The 22,315-nt window shown below is 47.5% G+C and overlaps 1 protein-coding gene across 4 annotated transcripts in view; it reads right to left on the bottom strand.

The window, feature by feature from the left end:
• HJURP (Holliday junction recognition protein) overlaps positions 1–22,315 on the bottom strand; it is a 934,375-nt gene that overhangs the window by 496,817 nt on the left and 415,243 nt on the right. The gene's annotated exons all lie outside the window — the stretch shown is intronic.

The raw sequence follows: 22,315 nt of genomic DNA on the forward strand, positions 1-22,315 counted from the left end.
GAGCAAGGCTTTAGAAGTGTTGGTTTCCTCTTCCCATTCCTCCCTAGCCATGTCCATAAGGGTACGTGGAGGTCTACCATACAACAACTCAAAAGGGAAATACCATAGACTCTAGCAAAAAGTGCCAGGGGAAGCATGTGCTCCCACTTACGGGCTTCGAGGTGTAACAGTTTCCTTAGGGTGGTCTTTAAGGTGGAATTATAACGCTCTACCAACTCATCTGTTTGTGAGTGGTAGGCTGCTGTACGTATTTGTTTGATGTGTAGTTGTTGGCATACCTGTCTCATAAGTCTAGAGGTAAAAGGGGTGCCCTGATCCGTCAGGATCTCTTTTGGGAACCCCACTCTAGCAAAGATATTTATCATAGCTTTGGCAACCTGGGTAGTGTTGGGTTGTCTCAGGGCGACAGCCTCAGGAAACCTCGTGGCATAATCCACCAACACTAGGACATAGCGACACCCACTTTTAGACGGTAGAAGAGGGCCTATTATATCCATACCCACTCTTAAAAAAGGAACATCAATGACTGGCAGTGGTTTGAGTGGTACTCGAGGTGGAATGGAGAGGCTAGTTTTTTGACATACTGCGCATTCTCTACAGTATTTTCTAACCTGATGATGAATGCCTGGCCAGTAAAATCTCTCTAAAACAGCTTTCCCGGTTTTCTCCCCACCAAAATGCCCACCCAATGGGTGGCTATGGGCTAGATATTGGACCTTTTCTCGAAAGGGTACAGGAACCAGCAATTGGGAGGGAAGGGTTTTTCCGCCTTTGCGATATAACAATCCCTTTGAAATAAAGAATTGGGGACCTACTTGAAGTGGGTCTTCTTGCTCTTGGGCTTGTTTCCAGGCCTCTTGTAATGTACTGTCTTCCCTTTGAGCGGAGCGAAAATTCCTGTCGTGCTCCCATAAAAGAGTTTCTGGGCTTGTCAGAAGGACAGGTTTTCCTTGCTTCTTTTCTCTTCTTCTTCGTTGTCTACTTTTTCTATCTTTTCCGGGTTCCCACTCGGGATTGGATTCTGAAAAGAAGGGTGCTTCTTCTCTCCATTCTTTCTCTGTATCCCCCAGTAGCGTATTCACATGGGGATAGTCGGTTCCAAGGATCACGAGTTTAGGGAGATGGGGAAGAAGACCTACGCGCATTTTTACTGGGGTCTGGGCTGGTCTATGTTGTATTGCAACGTCAGTCATAGGATACATTTTACAGTTACCATGAATACACTGGATGTTCACTACACCCGTGGTAGTGGGTGTTCTTCCAGGGACCACTTGAGGCCATATCAAAGTTTGTTTGCTTCCAGTGTCTACTAGGGCATCTCGGGGTTCACCATTAACAGCAATTTGTCGATGGAATGACGGATTCCCATTCTGGACCGCAGTATAGGACCCTGGTGTAACCAACCTCCATGGGTTCTTCTTTTTGTGGGCACACCGTAGCTATATGTCCAAATGTTCCACAGTGGTAGCACTGCGGCCCTAAGGGAGTGGTAGGTCGGTGTATAACTGGTTAAGGGCTGGGTAACATGGTTACAACTTCTGCTTTCTAAGGGTGAAAGGATGGTCAAGGGGGTCTTATCTGGGTATGATGGAATTGTTTCCAAGTACCCTTGTCTTTCCCTTTCTGCAACTCTTGTCCTCTAAAATATGCGGCTGCAACTTCTACGGCTTTGTCTAAGGACAAGTCAGTGTGTTGTCGGACCCATTTCTGAATTGGGGGATGTAGTGAGGTAAGAAATTGTTCCAGGTATATTTTTTTTAGAATGGCTTCTTTAGAGGCAGTCACAGGTTTTAACCAGTGATCAGCGGCGTTTCTGATACGATAACAAAGGACTCAGGGATTCTCTTGGGGACCCTATTTGATTTGACGGAGTCGCATCCTATAGGTCTCTTCGTCTATTCACATTCTTTCTAGGACACATCGCTTAATTTCGGATTAGGGAGTGAGTCCAAGGCGATTTGCGGCTTGATAGGCAGCCTGTAGATCCCCTCTCAAAATGGGTCCCAGGTATTGTCCCCACCGGTCTTCTGGCCATTGAGCGGCCCTGGCCATTCTTTCAAAATTGGCTAGAAAGAAATCAGAGTCTTCCCCTGCTACATACTTTTGTACTACTACTGATGGGGGAGCAGTATACCCTTGGGGCTGTCCTAATGTCTCAGCCAACTTTCCGATGGTGGCTTCTTGGTTTTGCCCTTGGCTCATAATGGTCTTATGTAATGGCTTCCCTCTCAGTCTCGGCTGTTTCCAGGAACCGGGCCGTGATTTTTTCAAGGCGGTCTTGTCCCTCTGCCATTTTTTTAACTACGGCCTCCATTTCCTCCGATCCCACTTCTGATACCAAATGTCAGAGGGATGGTCAGAAGCAGAAGCAAGGAGGCGGTATGGGGTCAATAGTGAGAGGTTTATTTTTGTATTGTGATACAAAGTGGGAAAATTGACAGTCTAGGAAGTCCAAATCAAAACAGTTTGATTAGCTCCAAAAAGGGCTCCTGTGACGTCCGCTTTGTCTCTCGGCAAATCCTCCACTCCTTCCGGGATCTTCCTGGCTGACGCGACCTCTGGGAGTTTCTCTCGTCTTTTCTGTCGCTCTTGACCTTCTTCCTGTAATCCTGATTGGTCCATTTGACGTCCCGTCTTCCACCGATTCGGCTACTTCCGAGTTATTGTTGGCGTACTGCGGAAGGAGGGAAGAAGCGGCCATTAGAGGCTTCGCTGTGAGGATGTCTTCGGTCTTACGGTAGGGTTTCCACAAAGTAGGATGCAGGGCTTTTGTGGCATTATTGGGTTTGGGCGCGAGGTCTCCCTCACATCGCAATATCCCAACTATCCAAGACAGCAAAGGCATTAGTGAATCAAATTCTTTCTCACATTTTCAGGCTATAAAATAAATTGGTCTAAATGTGAAGCTTTGCCCTTAACTTCAATCACTACGAAAGCATCCCTGAGGGATCTACTGTTCAAATAGCTGCAGAGTAAATTGAGGTATCTAGGCATCTATATAAATCAAGGGCTGCGAGACATGATACAGGACAATATCTGTCCAATTATTACAAAAGTGAAGCAAGACTTTCAGAAATGGAAGGACCAGAATAAATCTTTATTTGGTAGGGAGTAGATCATTAAAATTAATACGATAACCAAATTCAATTAGGTCTGGGATTCTATAACTCCACATTTCTAAAACTCTTTTCACTGGCCTAGAAGAGACTATCACCCAATGTGTATGGTAGGATAATAAATCAAGATTAAAGAGTTCAAAACTACACACAGCCACAGAGAAATATTGCCCCTGTCTACCTAATATTGAAAGCTATTGGCATTCACAGACCATAGGGTCAGGCTTTTAAAGGAGAAAATCAGTTACACAAATGTCTCTACTTTTTTTGACTCGCGATTAGTCGGAGTGGTAGACTAGGTTCTCTTGCATCAGATGGTGAGTAAGAAACTTTGGGTCATCTGATGTGAGCGGATGATGATGAGGGATCTGCCTATTAGGTAGACCTGAACATGGTTTTGAACAAGTGCCTAAAAGGGAATCCATAAGGGCTTCAATAAATGTTAACAGGGGCTCTGTTGGAGCCTGACCAGGTTGAAGTACTTCACTCAATATACAAGTGTTCAATTCCAAGGTAGGCAGCTGTAATTCTAGAAGTTCTGCCACTCTTCGCTAAACAGGAGCGAAAGAGGCACTTGTCTCTGTGGCAGGATCAGGGGACTTGGAACGGTCACATGGACAGTATCTCAGGAAGTATGCTGCCCATTGGCATTTTGCAGTTCTTCAGAACTGCTTCCTCATCATATTGGGGAAGAATGTCACCCATTCATCATAGTTATCATTGTTCGAGTGAGCCAAGGATTGCCTAGTGGCTGTTTGCGGGTCGGACCCATGACGATCTCAGTCAAGCTGGATTCTGCTTGGACTCGGATAGCACAATACGCTGTACATCCTCCACCAACGTCCGTGTGAAAAAACCAGTGCATGGAATGGCGTCAGAACCTAAGTCAGCACTGGAGTTAGTGCAGAACACAATGAGGATTGAAGTGGCATAGACGGCGGACATGCCAGTGGACGTCCGACTGGATACTACCAAGAATCCTTGGATAGTGAAGGCATGCCAGCGGGAACAGAAAAGTGAAAAATATGCAGAGAATAACCTCTCCAAAGGCCTCTGCTTGTTGCATCATTGTCTACAATCGGGGTGTGCCAGGACCGAACTCAGAATCAGCACTGATGGAGATCAGGAGAAGGTCAGGGAGGCACAATGGTACCCTCTCTGGAGTTTCAGAATGGCAGGAAGGGGACGATTCCTGCTTTAAGTTGTTACATTTTTTCTTTGGCATACTCAAAGACAAACGATGATGAACTACCATGGCGACAAAGTTTACCTTCACAGTCCTTTATGGCCTTCGGGTTTATCTGGGGGGAGTTGTCACAGGTCCTGGAGTCATGCTCCGACCCCAGGCTACATAAATAGATTTTATGAGTGTCCGTCACAGATATCGGTTTGCAACTGCCTGAGCACAGTTTGAATCATGTCATCACAGGGGGTAATATTTTCACTTGCGCATAGGATTATTTGGGAGGGTTCATAGCTAAAGGCTCACAAAGAAAGAAACTGATGTCAGCATGCATGGGATGGCGCTTAAATGCGGCTCCAATACGGACTTCCAGAACGTAACATCGTTGATGCAGAGTCGCACACAACCACTTACCGGTGTGCAGGAGTACATCTTTTAAAGTTTTCGGATCCAGCATGATGCCTGGGATATCAAAACACATACCTTTCCCTAGCATGGCTTTCCCATGCATATGCTTTTACCACGCATGGGAAGTATATGTAAGTAAAATGATAGAGTTTAATTTTCATTTAAACCACCTTGTTTTAATTTACTCCTACTCTCTCTATACCACTACCCACCCCAAACCCTAAAATTACCTAACCTTCCTTTACCACTGCCCACACCTAAATTCTAAAGTTATCGCTACCTACCCTTACCACTGCCAACCCATAAACCCTAATATTACCCTTACCTCATTTTACCACTACCCAACCGTAAACCGTAACATTTACCTCACTTTACCACTACTCAGTTATAGAAAATTGGGGTTTTGGTCCCTGTGAAGGTGAACCACATAAGTCACTAAATTAACCTGTGTTTTATCCAATGGTAGCCTGGCACAAAAGCAGACAGGCCTAACTTAGAGGCAATGTGTAAAGTATTTATGCAGCACATAAACAGTAACAACTGCATAAGAAAAATCCAACACCAATTTAGAAAAGTAGAGTACGTTTTAATAAATGAGAACAAAACAACAAAAATTCAATCAGTTGAACCAGAGATGCTTAATTTCAAAGTTTTAGGTAGGAATAGCGCCTAGAAACACAAAGACTCCTCGCAGTCATTTGGTCGTGCTAGACTGGGGAAAGTCATAAGATTAGGACGACCATGATGGAACGCAAACCAGATACAGGGACCATGTTAATCCTGCTGAAAAAGTTACCATCTCAAAGTCAGCATGAAGAGTTAAGTTTGTGCTGAAGGAGCCAGTGAGAAGAGTGTTGCAGACTGTCATCAGTGTAGTGCGTAGAGAAGGCCAGGCATCACAGTTGGTCGTCGCTGGAGTGCGAAGATCCTGTCAGGCATCAAGGATAGTCGTTCCTGGAGCTTCATATTGAGGGGTTACTGCCAGCTGTCGCCACTGTAGTTTGAAGTGCAGCTCTCGTCATTGGCGGTTACTGTAGCACTAAGAGTCTAATCACGGAGCTTTGTGCTGACAGTCGCCACGGGCAGCAAAATATCGGTACAAAGAGTCCAAAACTTCTGGATTTCTCCCTTTCCATACAGGAGGAGCTCAACTGATGCCAGATGAGTGTCCGGTGCCTGGGGAGGCACCTCTTGAAGATCAGGAAGTCATTCCAGCAGAGCCCAGAGGGGCTAAAGCAGGTCCAGTTGCATGTTCAGTGCAGCAGGTCAGCTGCAGCGAGATTGTTGGGTCAGTGAAGCTCATAACAGGGGTGCAGCCACATTAACTTTGCAGTCACTTTGGCAGTCCTGAGATCAAGCAGCAAGGAAGGCTTCTGTGGGTACAAGGCAAGTTTCAAGCAGCAGGGCAGCCCTCTAAAGGTACAAAGCAGGCCTCAATCAGCAGGGCAGTCCTTTGAGGTACAAGGCAGTCCTTCTGGGGGTCATTCCAGGAGAAACGTAAGAGTAAGTAAGTAAGTAAAATCTTTATTCGGCTTCAATTTTCCATGAAAAACCATAAAAGCATTTATACATTTCATTTACAAGTGTTTTAACAATACTAATGCATATTCAATTCATTTAAAATTTGTAGCGATGTTACTCAATCAGGACAATTTAGTAGTTGTTATTTTAAAGATTAAGCCTGTGTTTAAAAATACATTTTAAAAAAGTACTAACAGTTTTGCTTACGTATTCTGAGCTTAAAAATTGTAGCCACAGCATAGCGGGACGGCATTTTCTAAGGCCCAAAGTTCTCAACAGGGGGGTTAGCCAAAGCCTGCGGTGAGCGGAGTAATATTTACAAAACAATACAGTGTGGATTGTGGACTGTTCGGATAGTTCATCACATGGACAAGGCATTAAGCTCTCTTCCCAACTGTTTCTATTTGGGAATGCTACAACCCTATGAAAAATATTCAACCTGAATCTCGCTAATAAGAATCGTTCAAACTGCGAGTCAACATAGGTTAAGTATGGTTTCATTTCCAGAGTCGTCATGACCGCTAGAGAGTGCTGTGCAGATGGTTTCTTAATCTCCACAGTAATACGTAACTCTTCGAGATGGCTCAGCGCCTTTGCCTTGAGCTCTTTCTTTGGAATTCCAACAATTGTTTCCGGGCTGTGGTAATACTCGGCCATTCCTAGATCAGTGAGAAGGTTTTTTACGTATGTTAACCAATCTATTTTATCTGCACGATCTAGGGTCATACAATCCGCAACAATATCTTTAGTGAGAGTATTCTTTGTTGATACCCATATTCTGCGCCAAAGAAGTACAGGTTCGATTTTGGCCAGGTCCTCGATATGTGGTAGTCCCAATTCTGCGTGAGAAGCAAAAGTGGATACTCTTTTAGGAACTGACTGTAAAAATCTTATAAAAGTATTTTCCGCAACCTGAAGAGCTTTTGTTTGTTTGTGGCCCCATAGACCCGCCCCATAAAGTGCGATGGAATGGCACTTGGCTCTATAGATTTGGAGTAGTTCAACCGAGGGCTTTTTCCCTAGTTTCTGGGCGAATTTCATAAGAGCAGCGATGGAGCGCAAAAGTTGGTGCTTACGCGCTTCTATGGCCGCTCTCCAGTTGAGCTTCTCGTCTATCATAATTCCTAAATAGGGATATTGAGAGGTAGATTCTAGTTTTTTATTATTTAGGAAGATGCTTTTTCCGTATTTCCTGGCCCGGCCTGCTACCATAACATAAGTTTTCTTGATGTTTATATGGAGGTCTAGGTCGCTCATAAATTTTGCATAACTATTCAAGGATTTTTGTAGCTCACGTGGGGTGCGTGCTAGGATCACCGCGTCATCTGCGTACAAGAGCGCGGGCACCAGTCGATCTTTTACACGGGGCAAGTCCAATCCCCCCCTCAACATCTCTACCTCAAGGCTGTTGGTATAGAGGGAGAAGAGGAAGGGGGCAAGGACACATCCCTGCCTGACGCCGCGCTCTACAGGAAAAGATTCTGACAGTTCGCCCCGTACTCCAAAACGTACCCTCGAGGAGGCGTTGGAGTAAAGTTCTCTAAGAAAGGTCACAAGAACCTTGTCCATTCCCATGTTGGTCAATACTGACCACAGTTTTGCATGGCTGACGCAGTCAAAAGCGGCAGAGAGGTCGACATATACCATGTACAACCTCTCGCGCTTTGCCGAGACGTACTTTCCCATCAGTAAGGCCAGGTTCAGGGCTTGTTCCGTTGTTCCGTGGCCCTCCCGGAAACCATACTGGATATCCGAGAGGGTCCCGGTATCGTCCGCCCACTCCTGTAAACGCTGGAGAACCACTCTGCCCAGTACTTTCCCCAGTGAGTCCAGGAGGGAGATTGGGCGATAGCAGGTCACCTCCTCTCGATTTCCCTTCTTAAAGATGGGGACCAGAATTGATTGGGTCCAGGATGTGAGTAATCCACACTCCATTGCTGCATCGAACACCCTTTTTATAATCGGGGCCCAAAGATCTAATCTAAATTTAAAAAAATCAACTGGTACCCCATCCGGACCTGGGGCTTTTCCACTCTTACTGGCATTAACTGCGTCTATTACCTCGTATAGTTTGACTGCCAGTGGGATTGGGAATGGATTATCCTGATTTATGCTGTTATTTCTTTCTCTGGGAGCTATTGCTGGTGGTTTGCCAAAGATCTTTGCAAAGTGATTTACCCAGGTTTGTCCCTCAATAGCTACTTCTAGACTTGGCTGGTCTTTTAAATCCGTCAGGAAAGGTGATTTTACCACTTTCCAAAATAGTTCGCTAATTTTGTTTAGTGAGCTTTCATGCAGCTGGTCCCATAATGCCCCTTTCAGCTCTTCTTTTCTCGCTTTACACGCCAACTTATACACTATTCTCAGGTTCCTGACCTCCTCTTTGTCTCTTATTGTTTGTGCTAGTGCTCTCTTTAGCTTTTTATGGGCTGCTGAGCAATCATGGTAAAACCATCCTTTTCTTTTTTCCATGGTCCCTTTCTGCTTTACAGTGAGATGTTCATTTACTTTATCTATGATCGTCTTAAAGTGGGATAGGACTTCCTCATCAGTAACCTCCATATCTAAACACTTCAGTATTGCTGTTTGTGTTGCAATTACAACCTTATTTGTCAGCTCATTTGGATCAATCTTTCCCCACCCAAGAGTATAACCATTTATTTTTGTAAGCTGTATATTATTCTGGGAGAGGGTGGACATTAAGGTTTGGGCTGATAACTATGATTGGCCCAGAATTAAGTCAAAGAGTAAAGCTGAGTGGTCGCTTAGTGTGTTAATTTTTGCTCTGAAGTTCAGAGTCCTGTTTACAAGGGTCGCTGTAATGAGGATATAATCAATTGTGGTTTCACTTCCCCTTCCGAGGTAGGTAGGGTCCAACTTCCCAAGTAGAGGGTTTGTTTGGTTTAATATTACTAGGTCCAAACTGGACATGGTTTCATTTAAGAAGTCTCCCACCAGTGAGTGGCTAAAGTGGGTTATTTGTTCTTCTGTTTCATGCCCCATGCCATAAATATTGCTGTTTGGGCTTTCGCAGGGGTGATGGTTAAAATCTCCTCCCCAGACAATACTCGGTGATTCTGACCCTTGTATTAGTTTCATATCACTACTCAGTTTCTTGCGTAAAACCCCCAATATTTTTATTCCCTCGATTTCCGCTAGATTATCATAAATGTTAACGAGAAGAATAGTCCTCTTTATCTTGAATACCAATCTCAAGATCTGATAATGGGATTCTAGGCTAAGTGGAGTAACTACCAGGCCAGGTATAGTATTCGATATGTAAGTTATCAGCCCACCTTTAGCTCTCCCATGGGTTCCTGCGATTCCTGCTGAGAAGTAAGTTTTATACCCTATCAGATGCATTTCTTTCGTGAGCCAGGTCTCCTGGAGAGCTAGTACTTGAGGTTCTTTGGCAAACTCTAAAATGCTTCCATCCAGGATTTTATCTCGGAGGCCTGCACAATTCCAAAACATAATTTGAATTTTGTCTCCTCTCGTGCCGGAGACCTGATTTTCATTTGTCCTGTTTGCCTTGTTTGGGAGAGATGCCTCCACCTCCCTGTTATGTTCCTCGCGAACTAAAGTGGATGTATTACTAATGTTATTCACCCTTGTTAAGTTTTCCCGCTCCCTCTCAGATGGTTGATTAGGTTTAGTCAACTGACTATATTCTTCAGTGCTACAATTTTCAACAGTGATGTCTGGGATGATGCCACCATCAAGAGTACCTTCTTTTGTCATGGTCCAATCTTGAGTCAAGGGAAGGTTACTATTAAGTCAATCTACACCTTCTAGGACGCAAAGTGTTGAGAAGGGATTAAATGTTGGAATATTAAACTCTGAGAATGGTGTATGAGAGTTGTTATTCAAATTACTCCAGTATGTCTGAGAGTGGAGTGGTTGCGGGGGTTGATTAAAGAAATGATTCTGAATTGATTGATAGCCTACTTCTCTCCACTCTGGACGATGTCTTCTTAATTGGAAGTGTTTAGAATTATTTATCAGTTCTCGTGGGTAGAAGTAGCTAACATAGTGTGTGGAGATATTATCTCCGCCTATGGCCTCATACCAGTCTCCTAGAGTTCTTACCACCCTATAATCCTTAACATTAATGATTATCACATCTCCCCTTTTGTCTTTTGGTCTTAAGCCCACCCACACCGCACGCCTTACTGACAGGATTTCTCCATTTACATGTGCAGGAAGGGGTCTATTCTGCTTCAACCAATAAATGGTTTTGTTTTTTAATGCATGATAGTTCTCTCTGGCCCCTTCTGCTAACTCAGGAACTCCTGTCAGGACAATTGTATATGGAGCTGATTCCGGAGGTAAATCAACTATCCTGCGTCTTGGTCTTTTTAAGTATTGTGTTGACTGCTCGCCCGACTCTCTAGTTAATATATTATTCGTGGGCGGATTGGATTTTAATGTTGGTAAGGGAGGATTTGTTTGTGTAGGATTCTTTATCATAGGGAGGGCTGGACCTGAGGACTGTGATAATGGGTTGGTAATTTTACTATGTGGTACCAAGGCTGGATTAGCCGTAGGAGGATGTAAGAGCGAGGTAGCAGTGGTCACCGAAGGAGGTCCCAAATTACGTTGGGGGGTTTGTGGGGTAGGGTGTGAGGTGGGAAGGGGTTTGGGCTCAGAGGATCTGTCTCGGGTAGTAACCGATGTTTTCATACTGCTCAATGTGGCCTCTAAAATAGTGAGCCTAATCTCCACTTTCTTTATGCTCTCGCTAATCGGCAAAAGCAAAGATCTAAGCAGGAATTCCAGGTTTCCTAATGGAGCGACAGGGGGTAATACATTAGATGGATCAATCACGGGGACTTCCTCAAGATCGATAGTATTGACACGTTTATCGGGGGAGAATTAGACACATCCACCATCGAACTGTCGAGATTTGGGGCGGGCTTAAGGCCTTTCCCAAAATCAGAGTGGGGGATTTTCGTTTTACCATGTCCTCCCCTCGTCTTCCTTCTTCGCTTATTGGGGGGGGCCATGAAGCTTTGCCACAGCGACTATTTTCGACTTACCTTTCCCAGCTTTAGGTGCTTTAAATGGTGGGATAGGTTGAGAAGTTAGGTCAATGGCCGCACTGCTAGGGCTGGTGGGATCAATAACCCTAGGGGCATGCTCAATAAGTGGACGGGGGCTAATAGTACAATTCCTCAACAAAAGGGGGACCCCCTCCTGGGATAGTGGCTCCTCGCTGATGCTGAGAGATTCACCCTCTTGGGAGATGGGAATTTCAGTCAAGGGCCTATTTTTCAGGGTCTCAATAGAGCGACGTCGCTCGGCCCTGCGTTCAGCCAGAGAGGAGTCTTTATCCCCATCCCCACCACCCGGTGTTCGTGAGAAATAAATGTCCAAAGTCCTGTTTTTAAGACCCCCTACCTTTGAGGTGGACCCCTCCAAGGCTGGAGAGGGCATATCGAGTATCTGATACCCTAAGCAGAAACAAGGGTTGGATCAAACAAGTGCGCCTGCAGCAAGCGCAAAAAGGTGGGCCCAGCCCAGACTCCTCAGGCCTCTGAGGGCCACAGAGGGCCCGCCCTTTGCCCGGGCTTAGCCCCGGGCGCTCCCGCGCAGCGTATTGTGCTAGATCTTATAGGCGTCCAGAGCAGGTTGGGCGGGGCGGGGCGGTCAGGGAGAGCGGGCCAGCTGACTCGGTCTTAGACAGACCGGGACTCCTGGGAAAGCGAGTCCCGGTCAACGCTCGCAGCCCTGTCACACACCCTACGGGGGCCAAACCTTCAGGAACACACTCTGGACGAAGCGGGACCCGCGGAGCGGGTACCGCGAGGCGTGGGCACAAGTCCTTGTGGATAGCAGCAGAAGAGAAGTCTGAATAGGGATTCCACGTAACAGCAGCAAAAAGCGTCCTTTTGAGCAGGTTGGGTGGGGCGGTCAGGGAGAGCGGGCCAGCTGACTCGGCCTTAGACAGACCGGGACTCCTGGGAAAGCGAGTCCCGGTCAACGCTCGCAGCCCTGTCACACACCCTATAGGGGCCAAACCTTCAGGAACACACTCTGGACGAAGCGGGACCCGCGGAGCGGGTACCGCAAGGCGTGGGCATAAGTCCTTGTGGATAGCAGCAGAAGAGAAGTCTGAATAGGGATTCCACGTAACAGCAGCAAAAAGCGTCCTTTTGAGCAGGTTGGGCGGGGCGGGGCGGTCAGGGAGAGCGGGCCAGCTGACTCGGCCTTAGACAGACCGGGACTCCTGGGAAAGCGAGTCCCGGTCAACGCTCGCAGCCCTGTCACACACCCTACGAGGGCCAAACCTTCAGGAACACACTCTGGACGAAGCGGGACCCGCGGAGCGGGTACCGCGAGGCGTGGGCACACGTCCTTGTGGATAGCAGCAGAAGAGAAGTCTAAGAGTAGGTCTGAGGGTCCTATTTTTAAACCTGGTGCCAGCTTAGAAGTTGAAGAAAAGTCTACTCTGAATTTCTCCCCACAGTTGGTTCTGGAATTTCCTTCCACCCTGCCCAGTCTGGGGTGAATGTCTGTGTGAGTGTGTACTGAGGCAACTACTTTGAAATATTAATGGGGCAGGGAAGAGCTTTTTTTTTAATTGAATTTTTCAACAATGACTTGCAATCAAGGTTTCAGCAGGTGCAGCGGATACACAGCCATATCGTGGACAGTAATACAATATCATAAATCAAAAGACACCAGCAATAAGAAGAACAAGTGACATAAATCAATGAGAACAAATACACATTGCCAGAGATCAATAAGCAAGCATATGGAAGAGTAAGGAAGCAGTTCATAGAGTCACCAGGATTAGCGCCAGTATATGCAGGATATAAAGGGGGGATCAAGCACAGGTTACCTGGGGGTTGGGGAAGAGACGGTGTAGCCCACGAGGCCAGCACAAGCAAGGGTCACAGTGTGCACAAATGTGAATAAGTCCGAGGGGCAGTGTAAGCAGGTCTCAGGGTCTGGTCAAAGCATTGAGCGGGTGTTCTAGCAGGTATGCCTGTGACAGGCCTCAGATGTCGCGAGACGTGAGGAAGTAATTTAGCTTATGTACAGAGTTGGTCCTGCCAGAGAATCAGGTATGCCAGCCAGTCCTTAAATTTAGGTGCCTGGCCCCGGCCCTATCTGCAGGCCACTCGCCGCTTAGCTAGCACTAGGCAAAAGGACACGAATTTCCAATGTTTGGCAGGAATATGTTCAGTGTACCCAAGGAGAGTTATGAGTGGTGACCGGGAGATAGGTGCAGACGTCATAGAGTCCAGGGTCGTGAGGACCTGTCGCCATTAGATAAGTACCTCAGGACATCCCCAAGCAAGGTGTAGAAAATCTGCATGTTCTGCTTTGCATTTATCACATCTGTGTGTGTCCCGTAAACCAAGATTGTGGAGCCTATCGCGGCGATCCGAGAGATGGAACAGGGGGCTACTGGAGGTGTGGAGGATCGCGACCTGGAATCGCAAGATTCCCACTCAAGAGGAAGTATGGAACTGGTATCCGGAACTGCAGTAATCCACTGCCGGAGACACGCAAGTTACAATCACCACTTTTTGAATACTGCCTGATACTATTGTTCTCAGATTGACTAGGTGCCACCGTTAGTGGCCCACGGGGCAGAATAACTCGTCCTGCCACTGGCTGGACAATTAAGCTGGTGGCGGCCTAGACTGGAGCCCTAGTGTTCTTCTAGTTGGGGTGGTTTGCGGGAGGGCGACAGACCTTTACCGCCCAAAAGTCCTGTGCTTTATTAGTTACAAGTATGGGATGGACGGGAGGGGAAGGTGGGGAGGGGGTGGTGGGGGTCGGGGAAGTTCGGACAGTTTGCTGGGGGGATTCTGGGAGGGGGGAAACAGTTGATTGTTCACAGTCGTGTTTATTACTGCAACATTCTACGCTCATACACCAGGAAACACCCACGCTATCCTGTTAACACATCAGAATGGCAAGTACATTAGATACACAACCGACTGACCTATCCAGATTTAGCGTCCAGACCTGGAAATGTGAATGGTCTCGGTAACAAGGTTAAGAGAGGACTAGTGAACGCATACATAAAAAGAATAGGACCTGATGTAATTTTCCTACAAGAGACACACCTCAACGGATCCAATGGCTCCTTCATAGCCAGGGGACGATACAAAGTGTTGGCCCACGCGGGATACACTACTGATTCCAGGGGAGTGGCCATTATCCTAAAGACCACTTCTCCATTCTGCATCACACCCACATGGGTGGATCCGCAGGGTACATGCATTGGAGTACAAGGGACATGGCGTAGACGTACATACACACTGGTATCGGTATATGCACCCCCTAAATTGCAGGCGAATGCACTCAAGACACTAGCACACATACTTCTCGAATCGGCCAACACCATTCAATTAGTGGGCGGTGACTTCCACGATGTTATGGATAGGAAGCTGGATCGCACGGGAACGCCACCCGCTAAGACTCACCCAGACACAGCTTGCCCAGATGATTTCCACAAATGGTCTGACAGATGTCTGGAGGTGGCTACACCCGGGACAGCTCACATACTCCTTTTACTCAGCCCCCCATAAGGTATTCTCGCGACTGGATTATATCTTTATGTCCAGACAAGACTTGACTAGAGACTCGACTGCAGAATACAGGGCGAGAGGAATCTCAGACCATTCGCCTCTACTAATCAAAGTAGGTCAAAGACACACCACGACAGGGGCCACCTGGCGATTAGACGCTTGGGAACTTAAAAACCCAGCGGTCCTGAAGGGGGTACGGGCGGACGCACGGGTATACCTGGCTGAAAACGAGGGAACGGTTGACTCAGAAGTAATCCTCTGGGAAGCCTTGAAACCGGTCATGAGAGATAGGATAATGAGTAGAATAGGAGAGGAGAGGAAAAAACTTCAGGAAAAGGTAGCAGGGACTGAACGGGCCATAATAGACCTAGAGAGAGAGCACCTGATCACAAAATCCCCCATCGCCCTAAGGAAACAACGCCACTACGCCACTACAGGGACCTAGTGACAGATGAGGCTAAGACACAGAACTTGGCCACTCTCCACCGCCTGTATGACGTGGGGGACTAATCAGGCAGACTCTTGGCATGGCTTAGTCGGAAGGAGCGGGCAGCGCGGTGGATAGAACACGTTCAGGATATAGACGGTGGACTTGCCTGCACAGATGCACACATCGCTGAGACCTTCGCTGCTCACTATGAGAGTTTTTATACCGCTAGGAAATTGGGCACATGCGATGATGCTCCCCGATATATGAGCCAGACTGAAGTTCCATCCCTGGACCCGGAATCCGTTAAGGACCTTGAGGCCGACATCACGACAGATGATATTTCTTTGGTAATTGCTAGACTGAGACCTGGGAAGGCCCCGGGACCCAATGGTTTTCCGGCAGAATTCTTTAAATGCACAACGGATATCCTGGCTCCACACCTGAGAAACCTCTTCTTAGGTGCCTATCAGGAAGGGTGGCTCCCCGATGACCTCTCCGCGACAATAATGGTCCCAATCTACAAAGAGGGTAAACCGCAAGAGGACTGCGCGTCCTACAGACCTATATCCCTCCTGAACACCGAGGTGAAACTTGTTGCGACTGTCCTGTCAATCCGACTGCGGTCGGTGATACCGGATCTGATACACCTAGACCAAACCGGCTTCCTGCCTGACAGAGCCACTAAATTCAATCTCAGACGCACGCACAACTGGCTTCAAGAGGTGCGTGACAGAGAGTCACCACACTGGTTCCTCTCCCTCAATGCAGAAAAAGCCTTTGATGCGGTTCACTGGCCATTTCTGGCAGGGGTACTGGAGAAATTTGGTTTTGGCCCCAAATTCCAGGCCTGGGTTCGACTCCTATACACTGCGCCACGAGCCAGAGTGAGAGTGAACGGGTGTTTATCCCGAGAATTTCAGATCCAGAGAGGGACCCGACAGGGATGCCCCGTCGCCCCTTCTATTCACACTCACCAATGAAATCCTGGCGGCCCGGGTCCGACAGAACTCGTCAATTTGTGGATTTAAAATAACAAACGCAGATACTGCCCAGGAGAAGTTGTCCCTCTATGCGGACGATGTCCTCCTATACATCACTAACCCGGCGACGACCATCCCGGAGCTCTTCCGGGAGCTGGAAAATTATGGTGACCACTCCGGTTATATAATTAACTGGCATAAATCAATCTTATACGACCCCGGGGGGGGGTGGCCATTGGACGTCGTTGCCCCAACAATTAATAACTACTACAGAGGGCTTTCAATACCTAGGCATTTACATTACCCTTGATAAGAAACTATCGCTTCAGAGAAATATAGATAGGGTCTCACTAAACTCAGCCGCGGACATGGAGAGATGGAAACGCCTGCCACTCACACTCTTAGGGCGAGCGGCTTTGTACAAAATGATCATCCTTCCCAAATACTTGTACGCCCTACAAAACGAATATTATTCCCTCCCGGACACACTATTACGCAGGATCCATTCGGATCTCCGGGCATTTCTTTGGCTAGGAAAACAACCTAGAATAGCGCTGACCACGATCCAGAGGCACCAATATAGTGGCGGAATCTCACTCCCAAATCTGGAAGCCTACTATTGGGCGGAACACACGACCCCGATTAATGAATGGGTACACTTGCCGGCAGACCATCCCACCTATGCATTGGAAAGACATACACTATCCACACACAACCTATTACATTACTTGTATGGAGGGACTGCACAACACACACTGCTCCCGGCGACCCTTATAACACTACGAGCTTGGAATAAAGCCATGAAACGCACGGGCTGGGACAAGACCCCCACTCGACAGACACCACTTTGGCACTGTACGTGGCTACATGAATTACACAAACTAAAAGGTTTCAAACGATGGGATGATATTGGTATCTCCACCATCGGGGATGTTATAGCTAAGGGAGAATTGAAGGCCTTCCAGACTATGAGAGCCGACTTTGGACTGCAAAGCTCACAGTTTTTTAAGTATACCCAGTTCCGCCATGCGTGGAAGGCACAGCGGATACACCTGTCAGGGATATCAGAATATGCACCACTGGAGGGAAGGCTTCTGCAGGAACGGATTCAGGGGAAAGCAGTCTCACTTACATACAAAACACTAACCAACAACATGCTGGGAGACCTAGCGAAGCTCAGAGTTACATGGGAGAGTGAGGTGGGAACACTGGAAGACCTAGATTGGGATATGTTGTTAATGCACCCCCGTGAGGTTGCGATTAAATCCAGGCTGCGCCTCATTCAGTACAATGTGTTACATAGAACATACTATGACAGGGTACGACTCCATAAAATGGGGAAAATCGAGAACGACAGATGTCTCAGATGCCACGGGGCGGAAGGAGTTTTTTATCATACTCTATGGTCCTGCACAGTGATCCAAATATACTGGTCCCGTAACTTCTCAGAGCTGTAGGAGGTCCTGGGAGTTCCACTGGTGCAAGAGCCGAAGCTGGCTCTATTGGGGATGTCCAATGATGTGGATTTGCCACGCCCACTTATAATCTTCCTGGTCCTAGCCCTGGTGGTGGCCAAAAGAGACATTGCGAAACGATGGGGGTCCTCCTGACCTGAAGGAATGGAGGCAAGGACTAGACCTCTACATGGCGGCTGAGAGGGTGACCTACAAATCCAGGGGGTGCCCTAGGAAGTTTCGAAAAATTTGGTCTAAGTGGAGACACTATCATGGACTCGATGGAGGGTTGGGGGATGGTTGAGCTTACCATCGCGTTGCTAGTTCACACAGGAGGAGCGGGTGGGGATGGAGGGGGGAATGGGGAGAAGACTCATCGATGCATAGTCCTTTTTTACAACTGTACGATGTACCGCATATCAACAGTGTGCGATTATGGGGTGGAGGGAGAGGAATTAGAGGGAGGATTGTTGCTGAATACATGACTGTACTGTTAAGTTATATACAAAATGCAAATAAAAATGTAAAAAAAAAAATAAAAAAAAAAAAAGATTGTGGAGCCTAACTGGAGTGTAATAACTGCGGTGCAGGAATCGATAATGAATAATACGGAGACTGCTATTGGAGGAGACCTGCTCCATCTGTTTGCAGCAAAATACCCACTGTTCGTCAGTAAGGTCTTGACCGAGTTCCACCACCCACTTAGGACGGGCTGCGCTCGGGGGATAGACAGTGTCCATATACAAAGCATGATAGAGTGTGGACACAAAGTTTATCGCCCTTCCGGGAATAAACCCTGCTTGGTCCGGGAGGACCAACGTATCCATCAGGAGGCTTAGGCGGTTCGCTATTAATTAAGTAAGTATTTTTGCATCCGTGTTTATAAGAGAGAGGGGCCTGTAGGACTCACAGCGGGCTGCGGGTTTACCTGGTTTTATTATTGACGTGATTAGTGCCTTTCTCATCGAGGCAGGCAGGATTTGTGCCACCCAGGCTTCGAGATGCACAAGTTACTACTTGTGCAATGATATATCTGTAAGAGACATTAGTTAGTGATAGATTCCTTACCTTAGAATATCCCCAGGCGTCAGGCTGGATCCGGAAAAGTTTTTTTTCTGCTTAGCAGTACTTCTGCATGCCAGTAGGTGGCGTACTGCGGCTTCGCGTCCGTAACTGGCAACGCAGGCGCCGAGATGAAGTCATGGAGAGTACTTAGGCACCACCCATGCACGCTGACGTCAGTTCTGTACACAACTATTCCGCGCCGAAACGCAGAGCCATGCAAGAGACTGACCAATGGTGCATAAACTAGGGCCTTAAAAAGGAGATGACCTTAACCCTAGTAATCAGTTCGCAGAACGGGGAGGATGGGTGGGGCGGTAAGGAATCTATCACTAACTAATGTCTCTTACAGATATATCATTACACAAGTAGTAACTTGTGCATCTGAAAGAGACACGTTAGTGATAGATTCCTTAACTTTGAATAAATACCCCAGCAATACCAACCACGGTAGTGGGTCTGCGAACAGGATTACACCAGAAAGTCACGGAGCACAGAACGGCCAAAGAAGCCGTCTCTCCGGACCGGACTGTCAAGGCAGTAGTGCTTAGTAAACGTGTGTAGCGAGGCCCACGTTGCTGCCTGACAAATATCCTGCAAGGTGACACCGCGTCCCAAGGCAGTAGTGGCTGCAGTTGCCCTGGTCGAAATGGCACGCAGCCTCACAGGCGGCTCCTTCTTGGCCAAGGAGTAACATGCTTTGATGCGCAGAACGACCCACCGGGAGATGGTCAGTTTGTGCACCGCCCTACCTTTCTTGGCGCCAACGTAGCCAAAGAGCTGATCATCCACCCAGAACTGCTGTGTACGCTGCAAATAGAATGCTAGCGCACGTTTTGGGTCCAGATGGAGGAGCCTCTCCTTTTCCCGTGTATGGTGCGGGGCGGAAGGAAGGTGGGCAAAGTGATGGTCTGCCCGATGTGGAAGGGGGTGACAACCTTTGGCAAGAACGAAGGACATTGTCCAGATGAACAGAAAGGAGGTTTAGAAGAAAGTGCCTGGAGCTCACTCACTCTTCCTTCAGAAGTGATAGCTACCAGGAAAGCCGTCTTGAGAGTAAGAAGACGTAAGGGACAGTTATGAAGGGGCTCAAAGGGAGCGCACATCAGAAAAGTCAAGACAAGATTCAAGTGCCACTGAGGCATTATGAAGGGTACTGGTGGAAACGGTTAACAACCGGGGACTTAAAAAGAGAAGGCTGATCTGGAAGTCGTAGAAAGGCAGAGATGGCCAAAAGATAACCTTTGATAGTGCACATAGCAGAGCCCTGCTGGGCCAACGATAGAAGGAACAGAAGAAGCTCAGAAAGCGGGGCAAAAAGGGGATCCACAGTCTTAGCTGTGCACCATGCCACAAATCTGTCCACCTGCAGGCGTATACCGTTTTCGTGGCGGGAATCCTGGCTGCCAGAATGACATCACAGACTTCGGGAGGAAGATCGAAAGGTGTCAACTGTCGCCGCTTAATCTTAATGGACAGGTTCAGGTGGAGGACCGTGCCCTGCTGCTGCGACAGAAGATTCTCCCGAAGACGCAGACGGATCGGGGGATCGATGCTCATACCGAGTAGCTCGGGATACCATACTCTTCGAGCCCAGTCCAGACCCACAAGAATGACTTGGGCCCGGTCGCCCCTGATCTTCTTCAGCACTCTGGGCAGAAGTGGTATAGGCGGAAAGGCGTACAATAGACCGCAGTTCCGGTGGCGAATAGATCTAACCAAGGCTCTCCCCACTGCAGAAAGAGAACTTGCGCCACCTCCAAGTGCAGACGCCATTCGTGATCCATCATGCACCGGCGGCTGAGTTTGTCTGCCCTGGCGTTCAAAGAACCTACCAGGTGTTGAACCACCAAGGAAATGCCTTGATGCTCCAGCCATGTCCAGAGGCGCAGAGCCTCCTGACATAGGGTCCAGGACCCCACCCCGCCCTGTTTGTTGCAATACCACATGGCGGTGGTGTTGTCCGTGAACACCTGCACCACACTTCCCCGGACAGAGGGCAGGAATGCCTTCAGTGCAAGCCGGATCGCCCGCAGCTCCAGAAGGTTGATATGGAGCTGGGACTCCGCCGGAGACCAGAGGCCTCTGATCTCCACCTCTCCAACGAGACCTCCCCATCCCAAGAGGGACGCATCCGTCACCACTGTGTGCTCTGGTTGGGAAAGGGAGAGGGATCTGCCACTGGCCCAATCGTAATTCGTGAGCCACCACTGCAACTATCGTGCAGCGCCCTCCGCGATCTGGACGTGATCCGACAGGTTGCCCTGATGCTGTGCCCACTGACAGACCCCCCCCCCAGGATATAGTGGCATGGATCAGCAAATTTAGCGGCACAAAAATGGAAATTTAGCGGCACAAATATGGAAATTTAGCTGCATTTTTGCGGTACTTTATTTTACTCATAATCATTCATTTTCAGCCTGAAAATGCGAAATCCTTGAGGGTCTGTATGGGGAAGTAAGACAATGACTACTGACAGCGGTACTCAGGCTTGATGCTGGCTCGCAGGATCAGCACTGCACATCTAGCTGACCAATTACTGTTCAAGCTAAATATAACAGATTTTTTTTTTTAAATAGTGACATGGATAACTTAAATAAATGATTTGGGTACTTTCCTCACATATTAAATATCCTGGTTCTTTTGGACATACTGTGCGTTAAACCATATAGCCTGAGCATTTACAGTACTGTGAGCTATTTTTTCTGTATAGTTAGGCGATTGCTGCTAGCCTATGAATACAGACCAATCTGCATATGCCTGCAAAAGTCTTTGAGGTTGTAAAGATCTACAAACCCAAGCCATTGCTAAAACTATTATCCAGTACATTGAGAGATCATACAGGTATGCCATCTGGTGGCAGAACAATCCCCTAAGATTAAACAGATTGTACAGGCTCACAGAGGTGTCCGTCATGTTTCTAATGTGGAGGCAGACCAAGACCTCTATCCTCTGCCTGGTGCACAATCTCTCCACACATCCACAATGCATCCCCACGGGCTGACAGTGACAGCTCGCAACCTCAGACAGTGCCAGCTTGCCACAACAGTCAGGGCCTGTGAACCAAGGGTCGCAGCGCATCACAGATCGGGGATCAGCATATTTCACAAATCATTGCACCAATAGCACTTATGTAAAAATCGCGCCTTTTTTTTTTTTTTTTTTACAAAAGTGCAGATTTTGCGGGCATTTTTGTAAAAATCGCTGCATTTTTACAAAAATGTAGATATCGCTGGCACTTTTGTAAAAATTGCGGCATTTTTACAAAATTGCTGATTTCGCGGCAACCCGCGAAATCCTGGAGGGTCTGGCTAGGAGGTCCCAGTCTGTGCCAGAGAGCACTGTGAATGTAGAATTCATTATTTTAAATTTGCATTACACACAGTAAAATATAAACTGTGATAAAATGTTTAAGCTAAAAAAGTGCTTCCAATTTTGCTATCCTATTCTATCCGTTAAAAGCATGCATTTCACAGCCCAGCTGGTGACTCCCTTGCAATATCACTTAAAGAGAATACATACGTGTCTTCATGAAGCTTCAAGGGATTCCATCAATTAAAGTCAGAACTGGCTTCTAGACACCCTTTTCAAGTGCAGATTGACCAGTTGTCC

This window comes from Lissotriton helveticus, chromosome 4_1 (genome assembly GCF_964261635.1).
Source record: "Lissotriton helveticus chromosome 4_1, aLisHel1.1, whole genome shotgun sequence".
NCBI classification, from domain to species: Eukaryota; Metazoa; Chordata; class Amphibia; order Caudata; family Salamandridae; genus Lissotriton; species Lissotriton helveticus.